The sequence below is a fragment of the Cavia porcellus genome, unplaced genomic scaffold, assembly GCF_034190915.1.
Source record: "Cavia porcellus strain 051 isolate PalLab524CR breed Dunkin Hartley unplaced genomic scaffold, mCavPor4.1 scaffold_21, whole genome shotgun sequence".
Classification (NCBI taxonomy): Eukaryota; Metazoa; Chordata; class Mammalia; order Rodentia; family Caviidae; genus Cavia; species Cavia porcellus.
In genome coordinates, this window is record NW_026947504.1 from 38,025,201 (window position 1) to 38,046,564 (window position 21,364).

Consider the following 21,364-nt stretch of genomic DNA (forward strand, 5'->3'; position numbering starts at 1 on the left):
ATGGGCACCGTGGGCTACACAGTGAGTTCAAGGCCAACCTGAATTACAGAGTGAGACCCAATCTCAAAATCAAACAAAAAAGAGAAAATATAAAAACAAATGCTTAAAAGACTTGAACAAGCATTTCAGAGGAGAGACAATTTCAGTGGCTCACATGGGCCTTAAATGTTCAACATCACTAATATTGTGGAACTACAGATTAACTCACAATTATGTATACTGCAGGGTCGTAACAATGGCTCAAACCAAAAAGGTGGAGGACTCTGAGTGTTAACAATGATCTAAAGCAACTACTCAATTCTTGTAAAGTGTTACTTGGTTAAGTAAACAGCTCTTAAGGAAAAGCATTTAGTACTTTCCACTAAGGAAATCAAACTTCTCCAGCAGCCTTTAGAATACAATAGCCCTTGGGGAGAGTACAGTGTACCATCTGCCTGTGTAAATAAAATTTTATTACAAATAGACATCTATTTGCTTATGTATTGTCTGTAGCTAGATGACTGATTGCAATACAATATAAGGTTTCAAAGCACTATTTACCTTTGACAGCCAAAGTTTGCTCATTCCTGGTTTCACTATGTCTCAGCAATTCTCCTCAATGTGTAGTTCCACAAAAGCAATGTTCAAGGGAATTCATGAAGTTTTACTATAATAGGCCCAAACTGAACAAAAAGATCCCTAAATTCTCTCTAGAGAAAGAAGGGATAAATTGTGATACTTTCACAACAACTTAAAGGAGTAAACTATTGATAGCTATAATAGGAATAATTCTCACAGATATATTGAGAAAAAAAGACATCACAAATAGAACATAAAATGTGATTCCATTTATATGGAATTGAACAACAGATGAAAATGATTGACAGAATTTGGAATAATGAAAAATTTTGCAATAGGGTATAGACAAGGAAGTTGCCTAAAGGATTTTTCTAAGGTGTTGGAATTAATTGTTCAATATTGGAATCATCAAGTTGATTTTTATGTCATTACTATATTACAATGTCCCTCACTTGAAAAATGCATGTTTATTGTACACTATTTGAGAAATGTAGTAAAGTTCAGCAAAGATTAAAAAAAAAAAAAACTATGCAGCTTCCAGGAGGAGAACCAGCAGTGTCTTCTGAGATCCACGCCATGTTGGAACTTAGGACTCTGGGAAACCAACCAAGCACCTCCCCTCCCTAGTAAGTGGTGGTGGTCTGGCCAACTGCAGCCCTTCCAGGGGGAGAACCCACAGTAGCTCCTGAGATCCACACCATGTTGGGACTGAGGATGCTGTGAAAACAAATGACTGTCCTGCCTCCCTGCTAAGCAATAGTGAACCTACTGCTACATGGCCTAGAGTCAAATATCCCACTTCCTCTATCCTCCTTCCCCTCCCCTCCCTCTCCCCCCTCCCATTAGCAAATGGGAACCAGAAATCTGAGCATCTCCTGGGAGGTTGACCATAGCAAATAAGGGGGACTTCCTTCTACCATCTCTTTGAAGGCAAATATTTTTATTACTGTTTTGCTCTTTTCTGATTAATAGTACTGCTCTATTCAATATTCTGCTTTGATAAGTTCTATAGTGTTCTATATTTCAATTTCATTTTGATATAAATGATTGAAAGAACAACTATTACAAAGATACCAAAATATACTGTGATACCTATTACTGTTATCCCGGTAACCTGCTGTGAAGTTCTGTACCAATTTCACTGTACGATCTTAGTTGGCTTTATTCTGACTTGTTCTGTTGTATACTTTCAAAATAAAAAAAAAACTGTGCATAATCCTAGTTGAGAGAGCAACTACTTTTAATATTTTGGTTCATTTTTTCCAATCTTTTTGGGTTTTTCCCCCCATTATTTCCAACCAACTGAACAGTTGTAGAACAGATCAGAGGACATCCTTGTCCATTTTACCCAGATTCTTGATTACTACTAAATATTCTGGCAGCACTGTAGTTTGAATATGTACCCTGCAAATTTTATGTGTTGGAGTGATTTGTTCCTGAGGACTTTATTCTGTCATTGTCAAGGGGATGTGTTCATTGCTGTGGGAGTAGTGTCCTTATAAAGGATAAGTACGGGCTCTTTCTCCTCCCCTCTCTTCCCCTCTTCCCTTCCTCTGCCCTCCCCTCCCTCCTTCCTCCTCCCTCCTCTTCTTTGACTTCTAGCTATGGAGTGATAGGACCAGAAGCCCCCTACCAGATTCTGGCACCCTGGTATTGGACTTTTCAGTCTCCAGAACTCTGAGAAGTAAATTTCAATTCTGTTTTGTTCTTTGTGTATACTTTTCTGCTGAGTGGTTAAGACCAAGTTAAAGTGCAACCTATATCAATAAAAAATTAATCTTTCAACACATATTTGTCAGGATCAGTCCAGGCTCCTCCAGCATTACTTCTGGGGCCACGTGCAGAGCCTATTACTCTTCTATTTTTTTCCTCTACCAGTTGTTATCTGCTATAACGGGTCACAGTCTTTGCTTTGCCTCATGGCTTCCCTGACAAGCATGGGGGCAGTCCCCTCCTTTGTCCTCCTTTTAGCTAACTGACACTTTGACCTCTCTCCTCTGGGGTCCAACAGTCTCCCTGCTCTGGGGGTTGGTGACTCACTGGTAGAATCCTTTACAGGAGTCCCATCACATCTTGATCCTGACTGATGCTGGAGGGGAAGGGTGAAAACACTGGCTGTCCCCTACCCCAGTGCCCTTCTGTTAGCTGTGGGATTTTATCCTCAGTTATCAAACATCCAAGAGGTCAGTGACAACAGTGCTGAGATGGGAGCAGTAGGTTTAACATTATAATCTTAGTGGACATAAACGATGAAATATAAAATATGGCAGGAAAACTAGTATTTTTTAACCAATCATGGTTATCTTAGAATTTGAATTCCTGTAGAATGTTAGGAGATAATAGTTAGAACACTTTAAAGGGAAAATTTGAAGCCAAGAGCAAACATAACATTTTAGCATAATAATTATGGTAACATTATATTATAACCATTGGGTTTTTTGTAAGTATTTCTGAAATGAATTCTCATTTCAATACAAAATAGCTTCTTTATTAGTTACCTTTATCCGGTGACATAAAGGAACTTACACCTAAATTTGTTAGTTTTTTTTAAAGTGCCCTTTTTAAAAAATTGTACTTATCTATACTTGATAGATTATTAATGCTCAGTCTCTAATCATTCTGATGCCTTAACTGCATAATGTTTAGGACCATCTAACTATCATAATGTAATTATATAACAATCACATACACATAAACGGCTTAAGTCTTGAGGTCATCATTGTGATAAAATATTTTCCCAAGTTCCACATCTTAGACCTGTACACACGGGAAACGCGTGAGGTTAGCAATAACCAGCATCACGACTACACAACCTTGAACAGTTTTATTTGATATAATTACACTGACAAGAATTTAAAAAGCTTTAAAACTCCTATTAGTTTAGGAAACAGCACCAATGACCATAAAAAGACTTAGTACCCAATACTCACTTTATAGTAACAAAATGCTTGCTTAATCAAGCAATCAAGCAAGGGCCTGGGGTTTAGCTCAGCGGCACAAGTACCTGCCTGGCAAGTGTGAGGTCGTTTAATCCCAGGTACAAAAAACAAACAAACAAAAAAAGTCAAAGCCGGTAGATGTACACTGAATTTTAAATGATAGAACCAGGATGAAGGTGTCAAACACTTTGATTATTTTATATGTCTAAAGTCTAGATGTAATGAATTATATAAAAGAAAACACTTATTGTTACTTTGCATATATTAAATTTAACTTTATAGCTTAAACATATAGCATATTTTATCTTCAATGGATATACATCTCTAGTCCCGATATATAGGGTTGTTGTAAGCTAACAGTTGTTTATTTAATGATTCATAACCTGATTACTGAAAACATTGTACAAGTATTTTATTTTTTTTTTTATTTTTTTTATTTTTTGGTCTTTTTCATTTTTATCGGTACCAGGGATCGAACTCACGACTGCCTGCTTGCAAGGCAGGAGCTTATGCCGCTGAGCTAAATCCCCAGCCCCCTGTACAAGTATTTTAATAACCAGAAGACTAAGGATGAAAAACATAGTTAACTTAGTAAAATACAAAACCTTTAAAAAAAATCTAATTACTATAAATTTAATTAAGAGCATTTTATTATAAGAAAATCTTGTTGCTTTAAACTTAAAAGATTAATCTTTTAATTATAGTGTATATTTAATATATAAATATTCTACCAAAAAGGTATGCATCAGGAAAAGAAAAACTCATATAAATATTTTAATACGAAATTTATTGAGACATATGAGATTGATGCAAGTTATTTTTGACCTCTACAATTACAAGAGGCGCTCAAAGTGGTGGCTATTATCTTCTAGATATTTATTAGTATGGTGAACTGATGAAGTAGGTATACTTTTCTCTCTATATATATTATAATATATAACATAATTTCTTCAACACTTCTTGGCATGGGGCTTAGTAAGTCTGGGGTAAGTTACTTATCAGTAGACAAAGGTAAAGCAAATTGGTTTAGATGTTTGCTTTTTTAGCCAGACATGAACTTTATATCCAAGGGCCCCACTTAGAGAAACTTTTTATTATTTAATATAAAATTATACATTAGAAGTCTGATTCAACCTAAAAAAGCAATCTTAAATCTTTATGTATTAATAATTTATGAAAACATTTAATAGATTGAAATATATTATCTTTTTATAAGCTCCTAAAAAAATCAAGAATATTTGGATTTATATTTAGCAACTGGTATAACTTAGATGTTGTAATGAACATTTATAGCCATTAACCATATATTTATTTAGTCACTTATCGACTATTTTAGATGACTCACAAGAACCAAACATAGCATAGTTAACATTTTTAACCTATTTATTTTAGATTTATAATGAATAAGATCTACAGCAGAAAGACAAAAGAGCTATAAACTGCTAGATAGGATCTTTATTTTTCTTCTTTGTTATAAATACAAGTTTGAGACTTTTTACTTTAACATTTGAAGAAAACATCAACCTTTTAAAGTCATTTATCTTAAATTGGCCTTACATTCAGAAAATATAATCTTAAAGTATCTTTTTGTTTGTCTTTGTTGTTTTGTTTTTTGGACACAGGGTCTTGCTATGTGTTTCAGGCTGGCTTGACCTCCTGTGTAGCCCAGGGTGGCCTCAAACTCACTCAGATCCTCCTGTCACAGTCTCTGCAGTGCTGGAATTACAGGAATACATCACCACATCTGGCCCTAACATGACATTTTTGGGACAGACATTGAGTTACCCATAGTCATTTAAGATATATCACCTGCCTTTAAAATCTCACTTGTATACTTTTGGAAAGAGAGAGAGAGAGAGAGAGAGAGAGAGAGAGAGAGAGAGAGAGAAAAAACAAAGATAAAAGGTGAGATCTTATTTGTCTCTGAGGTCAAACTGCATGAGCCACCCACCTTACCCAGGATCATACCTCAGTCAGTGTGGTTGGGCTGTGTGCACGGTGTGCCCATTTGGCACCCTCCCTAAATGATACCATGTGTTCACATCTTGAGCCAGGGTGGGGCTGTATGTGCAACATGTCCCAAACCTGCACCACCTGCCTAATCCCAAGGTCACGCTGTGTGTGCAGCCGGCCGCCTTTCCCAGAGTCAGAGCTGCCCAGGGCAGGCAGCTGTCCTGTTTTCTGTCACTGACTAGTCCAGGTATCCCTGCTGGTAATGAAGAAATTCGTTTCTCAGGTCCACAGCCACCTTACTTGTCCCTATTATATAGTGATTCGATCCTTTACCAATAGATCAGGAAAGCAGGAAGAAGAGTTGTCCACAATAGTTGGGCTTTACTGAAAACTGTGCTACACAGCTCTTTATATCCAGGGATCTGTCACATGAACAGGGAGCTCACAGAGGGTTTAGTCTGGAGATACTTCTCAGCAACTACATACCACATACCATTTTAGGTAGAGAGACAAATTTGAGGTCAAAATTATTGTAAGAGCTAGTGTGTATTTCAGGCCTCACTCACTCTTAGTTTCTGGAGACAACATGATGTTTACACCTGTGAGATGTGAGTCTGATTTATTCCCGTATGAGTATGGGCTCCCGTTGCATCCATTTACCTACCAAAGTCTCAAGTTTATCCTTTATGGCTGAGTAATACTGTTATAAAAATACAACATTTTTTCCATTTCTCAGTTGATGGGCATTTGGATTGTTACTAGTTGCTACAAATTATGTTGTTATATATCGTTGTGGTATGATGTTGTTAATTGTTCTGGGAAGATACCCAGAAGGGGATAGCTGGGTCAAATGGGACCTCTAATCCTAGCTTTTTGAGGAATCGTCATACAATAGATATTGTGAGATGGGAAGAAATTGTTTAAAGGGAAATGGGAGGTGAGATGGGGGAGAGGAGAAAGGAGGGAAGAGAAAAGGGAAAAAAAGCAAGTCAGTTATACTATTAGTGTGTCTTTGTTCATTGAAAGGGAAGGTTTGTGTTAATATTCGATTAGAGAAAATTGAATGCCCATATCTTATACTCTGAATATTTACTTTAAAGACAGCAATATGCAATGTGTTAACTATTGTCATTCTCCTATTATTTTGTTATGAAATTTCATTTTACCTTTTTTTCCATTAAAAATTATCAGAAGAATATCAGGACCAAATAGTGAGATGGAGGGAGGAAAAAGCTAGTATTAGTGAAACAGCCCTGAGAGGGCCTTACCAGTGGCTCCAGTACCCAGGAGAGGCACGGGAGGCAGCTGAGAAAGACTGGACTGATGCTCTGCCAGGGGGCCCACGCGCCCCTCCTACCACCTGGGAAAACATCCTCCTCCCGCACACATGGCGGACACGCTAGGAGCTGTCACTGGACCCCTAAGAAGACCTGAGTTCCCTGGGTCCCATTAACACCCCACCCTTCAACTCCCTGCCTCTCCCTAATAACTGCTGTTAGAAAAAGTTAAAAGATTTCAGTTTTCTGACAGATGAAAGCCTCAGTGGGAGAGAAGACACAAGAAGGGGATGGGGCTTTCTTAAGCGACAGATGAGGAAAAAGAAATTAGCCAGTGGGCGCCTTCTTGTTCTGAGTCCATATTCTTCACCAGGTCATGAGGATAATGTCACTTGTCACCTGAATGTGCACTTGAATCTGCATGGCTTAAGACATCTTCTTACCACCTGGAAAGGGGGTTAAGGCATCAGATGGACTCAGTTTATGTACTTTGGATTTGAGAGAGAGACAGAGAGAGAGAGAGAGAGAGAGACAGAGATCAAAAGAACAGTTTAGAGGGTAGAGTGTTTAGGACCCAAAAGTGCATGTGATTTAAGAAGACTGCTTCCCTCAGGTGTCACCCAGTCTTCTTCATGGTGACTTAGGACTGGGTTTCCCAGGCTAGTTGCATGGGAGATTTTACTAGAGACATGGGACGGGTCAATCCTTATGTATCTCCCTAGTGAGCAAATGTCAGTCCATCTTACCGCGACAGTGTGTGTTGACCTGAGAGAGAGTAAAGAGGCTGCTCCACCTCACTGAGGATGCTCTGGACATCTTTCCACATTGCTGATTAGAGGGAGCAAGAGCCTCTGGTCCTCATTGCTCTTAATGTAAAAAGGTAACTTTCTAGGATTTTGGAGCCTCTAGCTGCTAAATGGAAAACCCTAAGCCTGCAGAAGTTTGTAGACAAGGAGAGAAAAAAAGCAGAAAAGCAAGGTGTAAACTGCGTTTCAGAGGCAAGGGGTTGAAGGAAATGAGGGAGAAAGAGATAAAAAGCTTTTGGTTGGACTTACCAAAGTCATGGCACTGACACCTCTTTTTACCTCCCGGCTGACTCACCAAGAGAAAATGTCACTGGGCTGGGTCTGAAAGTTCCCAAAGCTGAAATAGGGAATTTAACCCACCCTTTTGTAGAGTAAGTTTGCAGGCTCCCCGAGCCCCATCATGGAAACAGAATTTTCAGGACACATCTGTAAGAGGCATGAGATTTGGGATGCATTCAAGAGTGAAGTGTGGGTGATCAGGGAACTGCGTGGCACTGCTTCCTGGACAGGGGACATTTACGCTGCTCCTGAAGGGGGAGGGTGGCTCCAGAAAAATATGGCCCAACCCCAGAAGGGTACTAGACCATTTTACAGGTATGCGGTTTCTTTTTTTTTAAATAGTTAATTTAAACATTCTTTGGATTCTCTCAACTTGATACTTTATCTTAGGATCCAGCTCCTGCTCTTTACTTTTTCAGTTAAGCCAATTTATGGACTTTCCATGTTCCTGAGGAATTTTGGATGTGATGGATCTGGTAGGGACTGTAATCAAAGAAATACTGATATGCATCATCTTGGGTACATTCGACTGAGTTCTCAAAGTTGCAATCTTCCCAAAAGTATAATTTTTGGTAATTGCCTACTTTCTATCTTTTATTTTTTATCCTACTTCAGTAATGGGTATCAGTTGACCTAATAATACAGTGACTGCTTTATATGACTCAGTATACATTTGTGCATTCTAGAAAAGGCAGGGATTGCCTTGGCATTCTGTCATGAAATTTAAGAAATGTTTGTATCCAGTAGCCAGTAATTGAGAGCAACCCTCTCTAGGGGAGGGCATGAGTGGTGTAGGTGATTATTAAATAACATGCCACATTGGGTACTTGCTGTGCTTTTGGCTCATAGACAGGAGGATGTGGGCACCAGGGACGAGTGCAACCTCCTAGTTTTGAGGGATGCCCTCCAAAGGTGAAGGGACTCACAGTGGATTTGCTCTAGAGGGTGAGGCTTCAGTTTCTAGCTTTTAAAGTATCATCTTGGGAGACGAAACTGGGCTCTATGGTCATGATCCTAGGAGCAAGGTTCAGAGTTCTTAATGAAAATCACCCAGTTCCTCTTGTGCAAATGAGTATGTGCAAATGAAGATCCATGTCAAGGTGCTGTGATTGTTTTTTTTTTGACCTTGATAGAATTGTGTGAGCTGGATTTGCACCTAGTAACATTGTGGTGAACTCTGCATATTATGAAGGGTTATTAGAGTATTTTAAAATGATGTGTATAGCCTAGGATTAGCTCAGTGGTTCAGGTGCTTACCTGCTAAGTGCAAAGTTGTGAATTTGATCCCCAGTAAGGGATGGGGGGTGGGGGTGGAGGTGGATGTGTATAGAAACCAACCCGAGGGCAGTTGTCTTATTAACCTGGCCCAGAGGATGTTTCCCAGAGTAGAAAAGCTCAAAAACAAATACTATGAGGAACCTTGATGGCTACTCTCAGCATATGCGAGGACCTCCAAGGACTGTGAGCTGCCTTGCCCTTGTTATGGAGATATTAACATTAATAAAGTTCAAAAGGAGTGGACAGTTGACAGGATTAACACAAAGAGGCTGTCAAGTGCTGAGAAGATGAAAGATCACCTACAAAAGCTTGAACTGAAAATTTCAAGTTAAAAGTTACAATACAAAAGCAAAAGAAGAAAATGAACAGCATCAGAAAAACCCATGAAGCCCACGTTTGTTGTAAGCCCAACAATCAACACAGACACTGTTTGAAGTGCTGAGGAAGATGCGTGATCTTGAAAATTCTGTTAAAAGTTACAATAGAGAAACAAGCAGAGGAAAATTTAAAAATTAACAACTTCAGAAAAACCCATGGAATACAAATGTGGAGTTATTGTCTCTGAAATGTTTAAAACTAGAGGAAAATAAAAAGAAAATGGAATGAAAAGTAGTGAACCACAAATGTGACATAGAAAAGGATATGAAAGAATAACCAAAAAGCAAGACATGATTCTGTAGAAAAATTAAAGCAAGTCCACTGGGTTTTACAAAGACAAGCAGAAATAAGAAGCAGATGAAGTAAAAATTAAATATCTGGAAACTGAACTATCTGAAATAAAATCTCAAGAAGAGTCTTACACAACTGCACATGTATCAAAATATCTGTCTGGAAGGATTTCAAATTGCAAGATCATTGTCAGATCAACTAAAGATGGCTGACAGCAGGCTAGAGGAGGCTGGCGGAGAACTTCCTGTGGAGGGATGGCGGGACAGATCTCCACTCAGCACTCAAAGTGCAGGGCCTCTCCTAGAGTTTCCGTGTGGGGGGATCATAGTAGCTGTTTAGTTCTCAGCCAGAGATTTATTCCCAAACAAAATTTAGTGGCTTCTACCTCAAACATGTGTCTTTCAAATGGGAATACGCAGAACCTTGAGACCAGGGGGATGCTTCTGAATTTGAATCAATTCTTTTGAGCCTTTCATTCTCCATTATAGCAACTTTCCTCATCACACATTGCTTCTAGGGTGTGAACTCATGTTAAATAAAAACATTCTGTGTGTCCTTGCAATTTATCAGATTTGTCACTGTGAGACTCTTCCTTCTGCCCAAAATCAAAATGATTATCATTATGGCTTTATAGCCAAATATTCCTTCAAATTCTCCTGTGTACAGAACTGGAGATTTGGAAGGTGGTGTGTATCATTTCTTGGCTATCTGGGAAGGAGCTGATGAGGTTAGAAGAGGTATGCAGGTGTGACTCCCTCCTCAGCCTACCCCCTGCTCCCTGGCTGCCCATGCACCATGCCCTTTTAAAAATTTTTTAAATTTTATTTTAAAGAGAATAGGATGAAACAAAACAATAAAACCAATCAAAACAGAACACTGAAAGTGATACAGGACCTCAAAACAGGACAATAGAAAATCAACAGTGGCCACCGTAATGTTCCCTGCCATCCTCAGAATGGCTGCCCATACCACTAGTCACAGTAAAATCAAACAAAACAGAACAGAATAAACCCAAGCAAAACAGAACACTGAATAAAACAAAACAATAAAATGGAACAAAACAGTAGGAACAATATTGGATTTCAAAAACAAGACAGAAATAAGAAGTTATTGCTCCTGTAGTTACTATATTGCATATTGTTATCCTCTAAATAGGTGCTCGGGCTACCAGCCTTAGACCTGCAAAGTCTGTCAAATGACACAAGCATTAAATTGTTTTTGTACCTAAGTTGCTATCAACCCAGCCTGCATTCCTTTAAGTCAGCCAGTTGCTTACTGGGGAAGGTGGTTCCTTGTCTTCCAGCCCATGCATTGGCCAGTGCATGGGAAGAGCAAAGGGGCTTCTTGTTTTACCTCTGGGCTCTGCACGGCTGCTGCTGGCTCATGGGAAGGGCAAATTGTTTTCTTGTTTCTCCTCCCAGACTCTACACACCATGCCCTTTTGACATGCCATTTCTGTCATGGAACATGAACTGAATCTGCTGGAAACTGTGATTCAAATAAAGTTCTCCTCCTTTCAGTTGTGGATGCTGGATTTTGTGACTCAGCAAAGGGAATGTTAACTAATACAACTATGGGAGGTAAAGGTTTTGGATCAATTCAGGACATCCAAGTAGCCGGCAAACTGTAACTAAAGACCTTTGTGAAGAGGACTTTCAGTGGCAAGAATGATGGGATCTTTTATTTTGTAATAAAATTTTAAAATTTAAGCTCTTGCTGTATTTTTTAAATCACACCTTGTAGTGCTGAGAACTCAGTTGAACAGGCAGGTAGACCTGCCACTGCTGCAGCCTTAGCAAAGCGGGAAGCCTTTTCTGTGGTCTGGGGAGACAGAGAGAGCCCCTTACACAGAGATTGGATTCAAGAAACTAGTTTTCAAGCTAACAGTGGCACAGTAGAGGTGACTGTTAGGGCCATGGACCTTCCAGCATGATTCAGACTTGCTGGTTTGATGAGAAATGTGGAATAATAGCTCTGCCTGAGAGATGCAGTGGGAATTGATTTGCATAGGCAGTTTATTGAGTTGAGCTTCTTGCCAAGACAGTTTGTCTCAAAAAAATGGTGTTTTGTAGAGGGTTACTAAGTATGTCAGATTACAGTCTCTGCTCAGACAAGCATTGGAGCTTGTAGAAGAACAACTTCAATGCACCTTAAAATTCATGGAAAATGTTCTCTTTAAAATAGAAGAGAAGGCTTCTCCTGCTGTAGTGGTCTCCTGGCTTAGGCTCTCTTTTGGGGCTCTGTTTACAGCAATGACCATTAATATGTTCATGAAGCAGGAAGAAATCAGAAGTCTTACTGCTGTTTAGAAATTCAACAGAGGTGCTAGAGCTTGCATCTTGTTTCCTGATTAAGTACTCAGGAGAATCATTGAAAATGTGAGAGAATACAAAGTTGTTTACCTCTGGGTTTATTTAATATATGCTGGGTTTGTTCTTCAGTTTCTCTTAAATAATTAATGCACCTTGCTATTTGGTATGTTCTCAATGTAATAGTGAGTGATAAGAGACTGGAAAAAGGGCAAATTGGCTGTGAAGGGGCAGTCAGGGAAATTCCAAGGGAGGGCATGCTGCCTCAGACACAGAAAGATTAGTACCTTCTGCAAGTAACCAAAATTACACCTCTGCTGTTTCATGGCTCTTACTGACTATCGTGTGGTTTTGACATAATCCATTACACCTCTGTAAGCTTTGTGGAAGGCTATTCTGGAAAACAAATGAATTCTCAGCTGAGTATTGCACTGACAGGAGAGATTGAAATTTACAGAAACTCTGGAGTAGTCTGGTGTGTAAACAATTGTGCTGTAAATCCTAAGTATTAGAGAAAAGTAGTTGCCTGCTAGTGAGAAATCATCCTGAATACTAGGCTGGACTCTAAGGAGTCTTTTGGGACACACAGAAAGCTTTTAGTTTCTCAGGAACAGTTCTTGGGAATGGGAAGAGCATGCAGCAACAGTACAATGACGCTGTAGAATATTGTCTGCAACTTTGAAAAGGATTACAGTTGGCCTTGTCTCATACAGCAAGAAACCATCCTAATTTTTGGTTCTGGTTTTCATCCTAGTAAAAAAATGACTATTTGTATAGAAAAAAACATTTATAACAAGTAGAAATGAATTTTGAGAAAACAGCTCCCAGTTTTCTTTGAAACCTAAGAAATCTCTTTCGTTGGTGTCTTACTTTTTACTTGTTGAGACAAAATACCTGAAGCCCAGAGTTGGGAAAGGAAAGGTTTATTTCTTAATGGTTTCAGTCCATACTCAGTTGGCTCCAAGGCAAGGTGACATGGTGTGCTGCAGTTCATGGCAGCTGCAAACATCAAGGCAGAAACCGGCAAAAGAGCAAGACACACCTTTTTCCTGCCATTACATTACATCCTGGCTCCACCCCATGTGGGAGTAGCGCTGACACCATCAATCCAAGCACTAGACAATGAGCCAATCACAAATGCACAATGCAAGCGCATGAGGCCTGGGGGGCCACCAACATAAACCATGACAGTTGGAGTAGATGAGACCCGAGTCTATGGCTGTCGTGGATTTCTTCCCTCACCTGATGTACTTGCTCCCTCTCTTTGTGCTGGCAGAATCAGGGGAAATTGTAATGTTCACTATTTAAAACAGTATTTCACGGCCATGCAGTAAAACTGCGAAGCTGCACCCCAGTGTTGAAACCAGGTGTAAACCAGCTAAAGGAATCTGAATCTCAGATTGGGAGAGGAATAGATTCTCCTTTTTTGAAATGTGTTTGAAAAACTCCTTCCCAAATCCTTGTTTAATGAAACAAGCTTTCAAAGTTGTTTCAGAGCTAAAAATTTATTGTAGTACCAAAGGATGGGGAGTTTGTCCAGTGTTAGGGTTAATGGTGTGATGATAGCTTTTTATTTAATTATTATTTTGAAGGTAGTAAAATACAGCAGAACAAGATAGAACAAAGCCAATCGAGACAATGCAGTGAAATTGGTACAGAACTTCACAGCAGGTTACCGGGATAACAGTAATAGATACCACAGTACATCTCGTTATCTTCACAATAGTTGTCCATTCAATCAGGTCTAGCAAAATCAAGCCAAATACAGAACATTATAAAATCTATCCAGAGTATTGAATAGAGCAATACAATTAATCAGAACAAAGCAAAACAGTGATAACAATAGAAATGGTAGAAGGAAACCCCCCTTATTTGCTATATTGCATATGGTCAACCTCCCACGAGATGCTTAGACCTCTGGCCCCCATTTGCTAATGCAGGGGGGCATAATGGGATGTTTGATTCTCAGCCCAGATGACGGTAGGCTCATGGCTGCTTAGCAGGGAGGTGTTTGTTGCCCACTGCCCTAAGTTGCACTATGGCGGGGATCTTGGAAGAAAATTTCATTTTCTATGACTTTTATTATTCCTTTTTTTTTGTACTGAGAATCGAACTCACAACCTTGCACATGGCAGGCAAGTACTTGTGCCACTGAGCTAAATGTCTAGCCCCTTGTATTACTTTTGAAGCATAGATTAGGTTACTAGTCATTCTGCTAATGAGTGAGAAGAAATAAAAAATCGAAGATTAATTTTATAAACAAATGTGTATTTTCTTTAAAGTTTAGAGTAGGATATGTTTGATGCTCTTTACTTTTTTATTTTTATTAATATGAACAAAGTGAATTTATTTCTTACAAACACTAAAGAAGAAATTTTTACTTGTTCTTGAAATAACAAATGCAAACTTTGGAAATAATCAGCAGGATCAGAGTTATAAGGATGTTCACTACTGAAGAGTAGTTAGTTGAGAACTATAATTTGGGTTTTTATTTTTTTAAGCAATGACAGGAATTATACAATATTAGGAAAATTCTGGAAGATTCCATCAGTCATAGTTTGAAATGAAAATATAAAATTTCTTGATATTATCTTTTTAAAATAAATCTTATGTGACAGGTAGGGAAAAATCCAGTTTAATTATTGCCTTTTACAGATTATTCCAGACACATGTGACAAATAGCTGCGTTTCTGGTCCAAATTTAAGTTAAGACCAGAGAATTCTGGATTGACAACAGAACTGTGGATCAAATTGAAGCTGTAATCAGAGCAAACAGCCACAACTCTTACTTCTCGAATTGACATAGTTCCTTTTTTGTGTGTTGAGTTTTATAAAATTTGCATGCATTTAATGTACTCTAATTCCAGTCATTCTGTTCGATACTCTTCAAGGCTCTTACTGACTATTGCGTGGTTTTGATACAAATCCATTGGGTACTTCCATGTTTTCTAGATCAAGGCTCACCTACCTCGCTTCCCATCTTAGATATGGTACCGTCAGGTTCCCTTTAGTGATTTCATAATAGGATGGTGTTTTGAAACCAACATCTTACACTAATGACATACTGCCGCCAATGATGCATGGCTATTATAACCTAAAACTCAAATGTGAGCAAGGCTTTGGAACATAATGTCAGCCTCCTGGAAATACAAGGAGCAGAGCCACTAGGGATAAACTGAGAATAAAGAAAGCACACAGACCAGACTCTGAGGCGGGCTGTCAGTCTCCTGGCTCAGTTTCTTTAATGAGGTGATGTTATGAAACTTGTGGGGAGCACTGTTAGACATTTAAAGAGAATTTTGAGTCATAAAAATGCAAAATGACCTTTTGTGGAACCATTTGTTTAGACAAAAGTATAAAGTAAAACTCTTGAAATGTTAGGAAAAATTTAACGTGTATTAATTAAGATGATGTGAATTAATTGCTAATTGTTTTCAAGGTTAGACAGTGGTATTGTAATTGCTTTTGCTATACATAATAAAGTAGTTAGGGTAAATGTACAATGTCTGTAGTTTATTCTAAATGATTTGACAATAATAAAAGCCTAAAGAAAACACTAATTATGCAAATCTATATTATGTATTTATGAAGCAGATGTAGCAAACTCTTAACAATTAGGGAAGAGTTATTGAACATAGATAATGGATATTTTTGGTATCACTCCTACTTTTTTATACGTTTATAATTTTTCACAATAAAAGAAAATTATGAAAGGCGGGAGGTCTCTTTGAATTCAGAACACAGGCAGCCTGTGGCTTCTGAGCTCAGTACCAGCTTTTCTTTTTAAATTTTCTGTCTAGGAAATAGGACCATCCTTCCCCCAACTGCAAGTTAGAATCTAGAAGACTTCCTTCTCTTTCATTTCTATAGCAGCCTTTTCATGCAACAAGCTCCACTTTCTTTTGATTCTGTCCTCTAAATATATCATGAGTCTACTCATTTTATCTTTGGCCACAGTGCTGGGGGTACCCAGCGGAGACCAGAGGTAAAATTTAGAAGTTGGCCTGCTGATTGACTTTCCTAGGCTGTCGTCATCTTTCCAGCACCAGTAAAGTTTCTAGAGCAACCTTTCTAGAGTGGAGCTCTCACCAGACCACTTCTCTAGGACTCCCCACTGCTTATATTATAAAGTCTAAGCTCCTAGTGTGATGTATAATGCCATATAACCAGTGTCCTCCAGCCCTACTCGAGCAACATGTACCTGCCATCTGTCACTCCCAGATCTGCTCATCTCTTCTCTGTACTGCTCTTTGCTCCCTTTTCCCCTGCTGCCTCCTTATGGGAATCCTGATGTCCCCAAATGTATGAGTCTTCCTGCTCCAGGACAGTTCCTGGGCCACCGTGCTTCCTTATGAAAATAGACTACATTCGTTCACACTTGTGAGAGGCAGCACAGTGTAGTGACTGGAGCCAAGCATCTAGATTTCTATCCTGGATCTGCCACCCTGTATTAGTTAGGGGTTGTGCAGACAACAATTAGAATCAGGACATAGAGTTTATAATATTTTTATAATGGTCACTGGGAGTTAACACAAGAAAAATGCAGGAAATCTATCTGCAATACCAATAGAATATTTAGTCAAGGGCCTAAATCCCACAGCAATGTCCTACGAGTCCAAATGAAAACTCAGAGCTCATGACAATGCCTCCCATGAGTCCAGCTGGAGGTCCAGAGCCCGCAAGAAGGATTCTCACCAGTCTCTTTTACAGATCCGTACTGGGAAGGCCCAAAGGTCAGCAGTCGAAGCCAGGAAGTCCATGCCAGTAGGGTGAAGGAGCTGTGCTGGTAGGTTGAGGGTTCTATACTGGAGCCGAGAAGTCACACTCACAACAAAGACTAGGACTGTCCTGAAAAGCTATCCTCACAGCCATCCTCAGTGACATGGTGACAATGACAAGCACAGTCAAGTACATGCCAGGAAGCCAGCGTGACAAGTCCATCCTGGAGACCAAGCAGCACATGTTTTCCCCTCAGGAGCCAGGAAGTAGTGCTCGATGTGAGGACCAGAGCGTGGCCAGGAGAACCAATGGCTCAAACAGCAACTCGTAGGAGAACCCACAATGCCTCAGTGCAATAACGCATTAACACCTCAACACCCTCCTTCTGCTTCTCCACCTATTTATGCTGGCAACTTTCCTCAGGTGGAGCATCTTCGCTCAGCGCCATGCTGATGTAATCCAGCTGGTGTTAAGTTGCCCACCAGTTCTTGATCCATAACATACCTATTTACCTCCTCCCTGCCTGGAATTCTCATCTGTGGAGACAGGGTCATATAGACAAAGCCAAACTCACAGAGGATGGAGCGAGCCTACCTGTGTAATGTTTAGAACAGTACCTGGCACATTACAGGCACTGAACTGCATGCTTCCTTCCTCGCCAACAGGGAGGCATTCGAAATGGGAAGCAGGAAGTTGCTACGTGTCCAGTGTTTGCATTTCACCCAGTCCTCCAAAATGAAGTCCCAATGATTCCTTCCTCTGTCCTTTTCCTTTCCCTCTCCTTCCCACTGTCTGTCTTTCCTCCCTTCTCTGCCTCATTTAATGCCAGTACTCTGCCTTATTTAGTGCCAGATGAGAAACCTGAATTGTGGAGTTTTGTCCTTATGTATGTAACTAGCTGAGTGGCAGCCTAACTCTGAAGTTGTTGCGTGTACTATATTATTATTCTTGTTGTGCATAGCATGTACCACCCATACTGCCACTAGTGCACGCTAGCTATTTGTGGAATGAGTGAATGAATGTGAAGGACATTGAAATGCAGGGCACATGAGTGTGGATATAGGGACTCAGGTTTGGACAGAGACATACGCTCTGAACACCTGGGTGAGTGTGACCTGTAGCAGCTGTATTCCAGTTGTGCCAGCTCAGCATCCAGTTGCCAGTATGCTCAGTGGACAGAGGACCCCTATGGCTGTGTGCACAAGGTTTTTAAAAGTCAGTCTTACATTTTGCTGAGAATTCACATTAACCTCAACAATCTGTCCAAAATCTTCATTTTCTTCCTCTGTGAGGAGCAATCAGCCTGTTTATTTTTGGCTCCCTCCTGGTCCTCCATTATTCTTCAACATTGCTCAGTTTCTAGGATTACATCTGCAAATTCCCTCATGAGTTTAGCTCTTTGGAGAAAGGATTTAAAATAATTAGCTGCTTTTTGTTACTTCCATAGCTGAGTCTGTTTTTTACAACCTCTTCCAGGAGTTTTCATGTATGAAGTTTATCTTTCGTGATGGTAGGGAAAGAGGCAAAAGGTCCATGTCACTTCATCAGAGATACTCCTTCTACGGTCTTCCCAAAGCCATCCCTCGGGCCCCACCCCGGCCACATCATCCTGCATTATGGCCTTAAGAACATTTATTTTGTTAGAACATCTTTAGCCATAAAACGCCATCCTTTTAGTCCCTATCCATTAGAATATAAGCTCCATGAAAGCAGAGCCCTGCTAATGCTGCTCACTGCAGAGATGTCTTGACATTGCCCAATAAATATTTCTCGAATGAGTGAAGGGGGCTGCAGAAGCTGTGGAAAAATAAGATGCGGAAAAAAATGCGGAGCAGTGAAGTTTCTCTGGGGGCTGCCAAAGCTCTTTCCTTCTCTACCAAACTTTATCTGTTCTGTTTTCTCCACTACCTGCCTGGAGGACTTAAGAGCTTGGTAATTTTTGCTCATCTTTTCATTCATTCCTTTAGTTTGTTTTCAGAGGATTTATTGAACGTGACTATAAACAAAGCAGTGGTCTAAGATCTGGGTATCTCTATGAGGCTGACATTGCAAAACCCTTTTCAGACTTCGTAACTGTGCTTCTGGCTGTCTGTGAACCAAAGAAAAACTCCCCTTCCCTTTGGCCCTGAAAGACTGTATAATCTTTCAGTTTACAACAGCGCAGCCTAATCCCTGGAGTCCTACTTTACTTCCTGAGGAAACTGTTGTCAATTTGTTTAAGGCTGAAAACACTAGAATTTTAATTAATGTGGTGGATTAAAAACTGGGATCAACTTAACGCCAGCTGAACTGAATCAGTGTGGTGCTGAATGGAGGGCCCACCTCCTGAGGACTGTTGTCAGCATAAAGGGAGACCTGGAGAAGCCAGTGCTGTGGTTGGTTCTCCACAGTGGTGTTCTTTGGGGCTGTTTGTTCTCCTGTTACTGTGGGTTCTCCTGGAGGAGATCGTGGAGCTTCTTTCCTAATATGAACTTGGCTGTTTGCATCATCAGAGGAGCTCAGGACCTCGATGTTGCTGGGGATGGCCGTGGTACTTTTCAGGGGAGCCCTGGTCCTTACTTTGAGTGCTGTGTCCTGGCTCCAGTACAGAACCTTCAACCCACTGGCACAGATCCTTCATCCCACTAGCACAGATTTTCTAGCTTCCACCACTGACCAAGCTCGGGGCCTTGCCAGCACAGATCCATGGAACAGACTTGCGTGAGTCACTGTCATAGGCTCCAGGCCTCCAGCTGGACTCTTGGGAGCATTGTCATGGGTTCTGGGTCTTCAGTTGAGCTCATGCAAGACACTGCTGTGGGATCCAGGCCCTCAGCTGGATTCTCTAGATCTTTATTGCATGGAGAGATTTCCTGCACTTTCTTCATATTTGACTCGTTGGGTGACTATTATAAAATAATTCTTTATATTATGTGTCCTGTATGTAATTGTTTTCCTTGCAACCTCTGACTACAATTAATATAACCACTTTCAAAAGGCATTACAGATGCGGCTGACTTTTCTGTTGTATTATCAGTGGAATAACTTATTGTTTCAAATGTAAGTATGGGTCAATAGTCTAAATTATGACCATAAAGTGCTTTTATTTTATTAAAATTTTTTTCTTTCAAAGCCTTTCCATGGTAGGGATATGTGAAATACAGGAAAAATACAGTGATGGCTTGGTTCACAAACACTTTTCTTTGCGAAAAATATGGTTTACAAACAGAAGGGTTTGGAAAAATTTTGTTTCTGTTTGCAAACTCCATGTCAGGTAATAAGCACAGCTGCTGCCGTCTTTCCCACGCAAACACAAATGTGGCCATCTTCTCAAAAATCAAAGAACAAATTGTTTGTAAACTGAGGTACCACCGTACTTCTAAGAGATCAACCATGTGAAACAGTGCTCTTGTCTATTGATCAGATCCAGCAATGTCAGATGAAGACTTCAAAGATGATATTTGCACGTTATTTTAGAATCCTATGCCTAAAGTATCTATTAAGAGCAGTCATGAAATTTATGAAGTTCTTCTCTTTATTATCTTATACATCCACCATCACTTCCATTTCCTTTATTTTAATCTCCACCTTTACCAGCCTCCCTTACAACAATTTCTTCTTCCTTGGAGAAAGCTTCTCATCAGGTCCCTCCCATCACTGCTCTCCATCTTGCTCCATCTTCTAAAGCATCTCTTCTTCTTTCCACGACCTTCCCAAGTCATTTCTGTTTTGCCTTTGCTTTAGGGCAAAGGATCACACTGTCACGTATGATTCATTTACTACTGAAAATGGGGTCCATTTTTACTCACGTAAAAAGAGAATTAGTGATTTTCCCACTTGTTCCATCTGTCTTGAATTTAAATGATCTTGGTTTTGCAATTGTTTTCCTACATAACGGTTTTGGACCTTTGAGGGAAAACTTTCCCTTTGATCGCACAAGGTTTAGAATAAAAGGAGCATTAGAAATGGGTAACCTGACTACACCAAAAGTTCCACAGATAGCTGGAATACTTCCTGCTGCATTTTCCCTTTAATTGAAATTTTCTGTTTCTTATTCCCTAATATCTGGAAGATTTTAAGCATGGTTCTTAAAAACAATAAATATATATTAATTAAGATACTGTACTACTAATTACTATTAGTTCATTGGGAGGAAATGTTTGTGCCTATATTGTTTGATCAGTTTTTCATTCCTGTATCTTGTAATATGAGCAACTACTTTGAAGATAACAATGTGCAATGTACTATCGCTACTTTCCCACAATATTATTTTGAAATTTTGTAGCATTATTTTTATTGTTTTATTTTCTTTAAAAAAGCAATAGAAGTTTGAATCATCACTCTTTGAAAAATTGTCTTTGATATCTTCTGATGTGAGGTTGGAACATGTGTATGCATTTCTTTTAAAAAGACACTAAGCTCAACTCAGAGTTTTAAATATCATCTCTTCTAGGTGAGCTAATCCTTTCTTCCACTCTACACACTAAGTGTATTTCAGAGGCTAACTGAACAGGGTGTCTTTCCATGCGAGTGGAAATGACTGTCCCTTGCTCCCATTGTGGCTCCTCCCACAATGGCTTTGCCACTGTGTCCAGCAT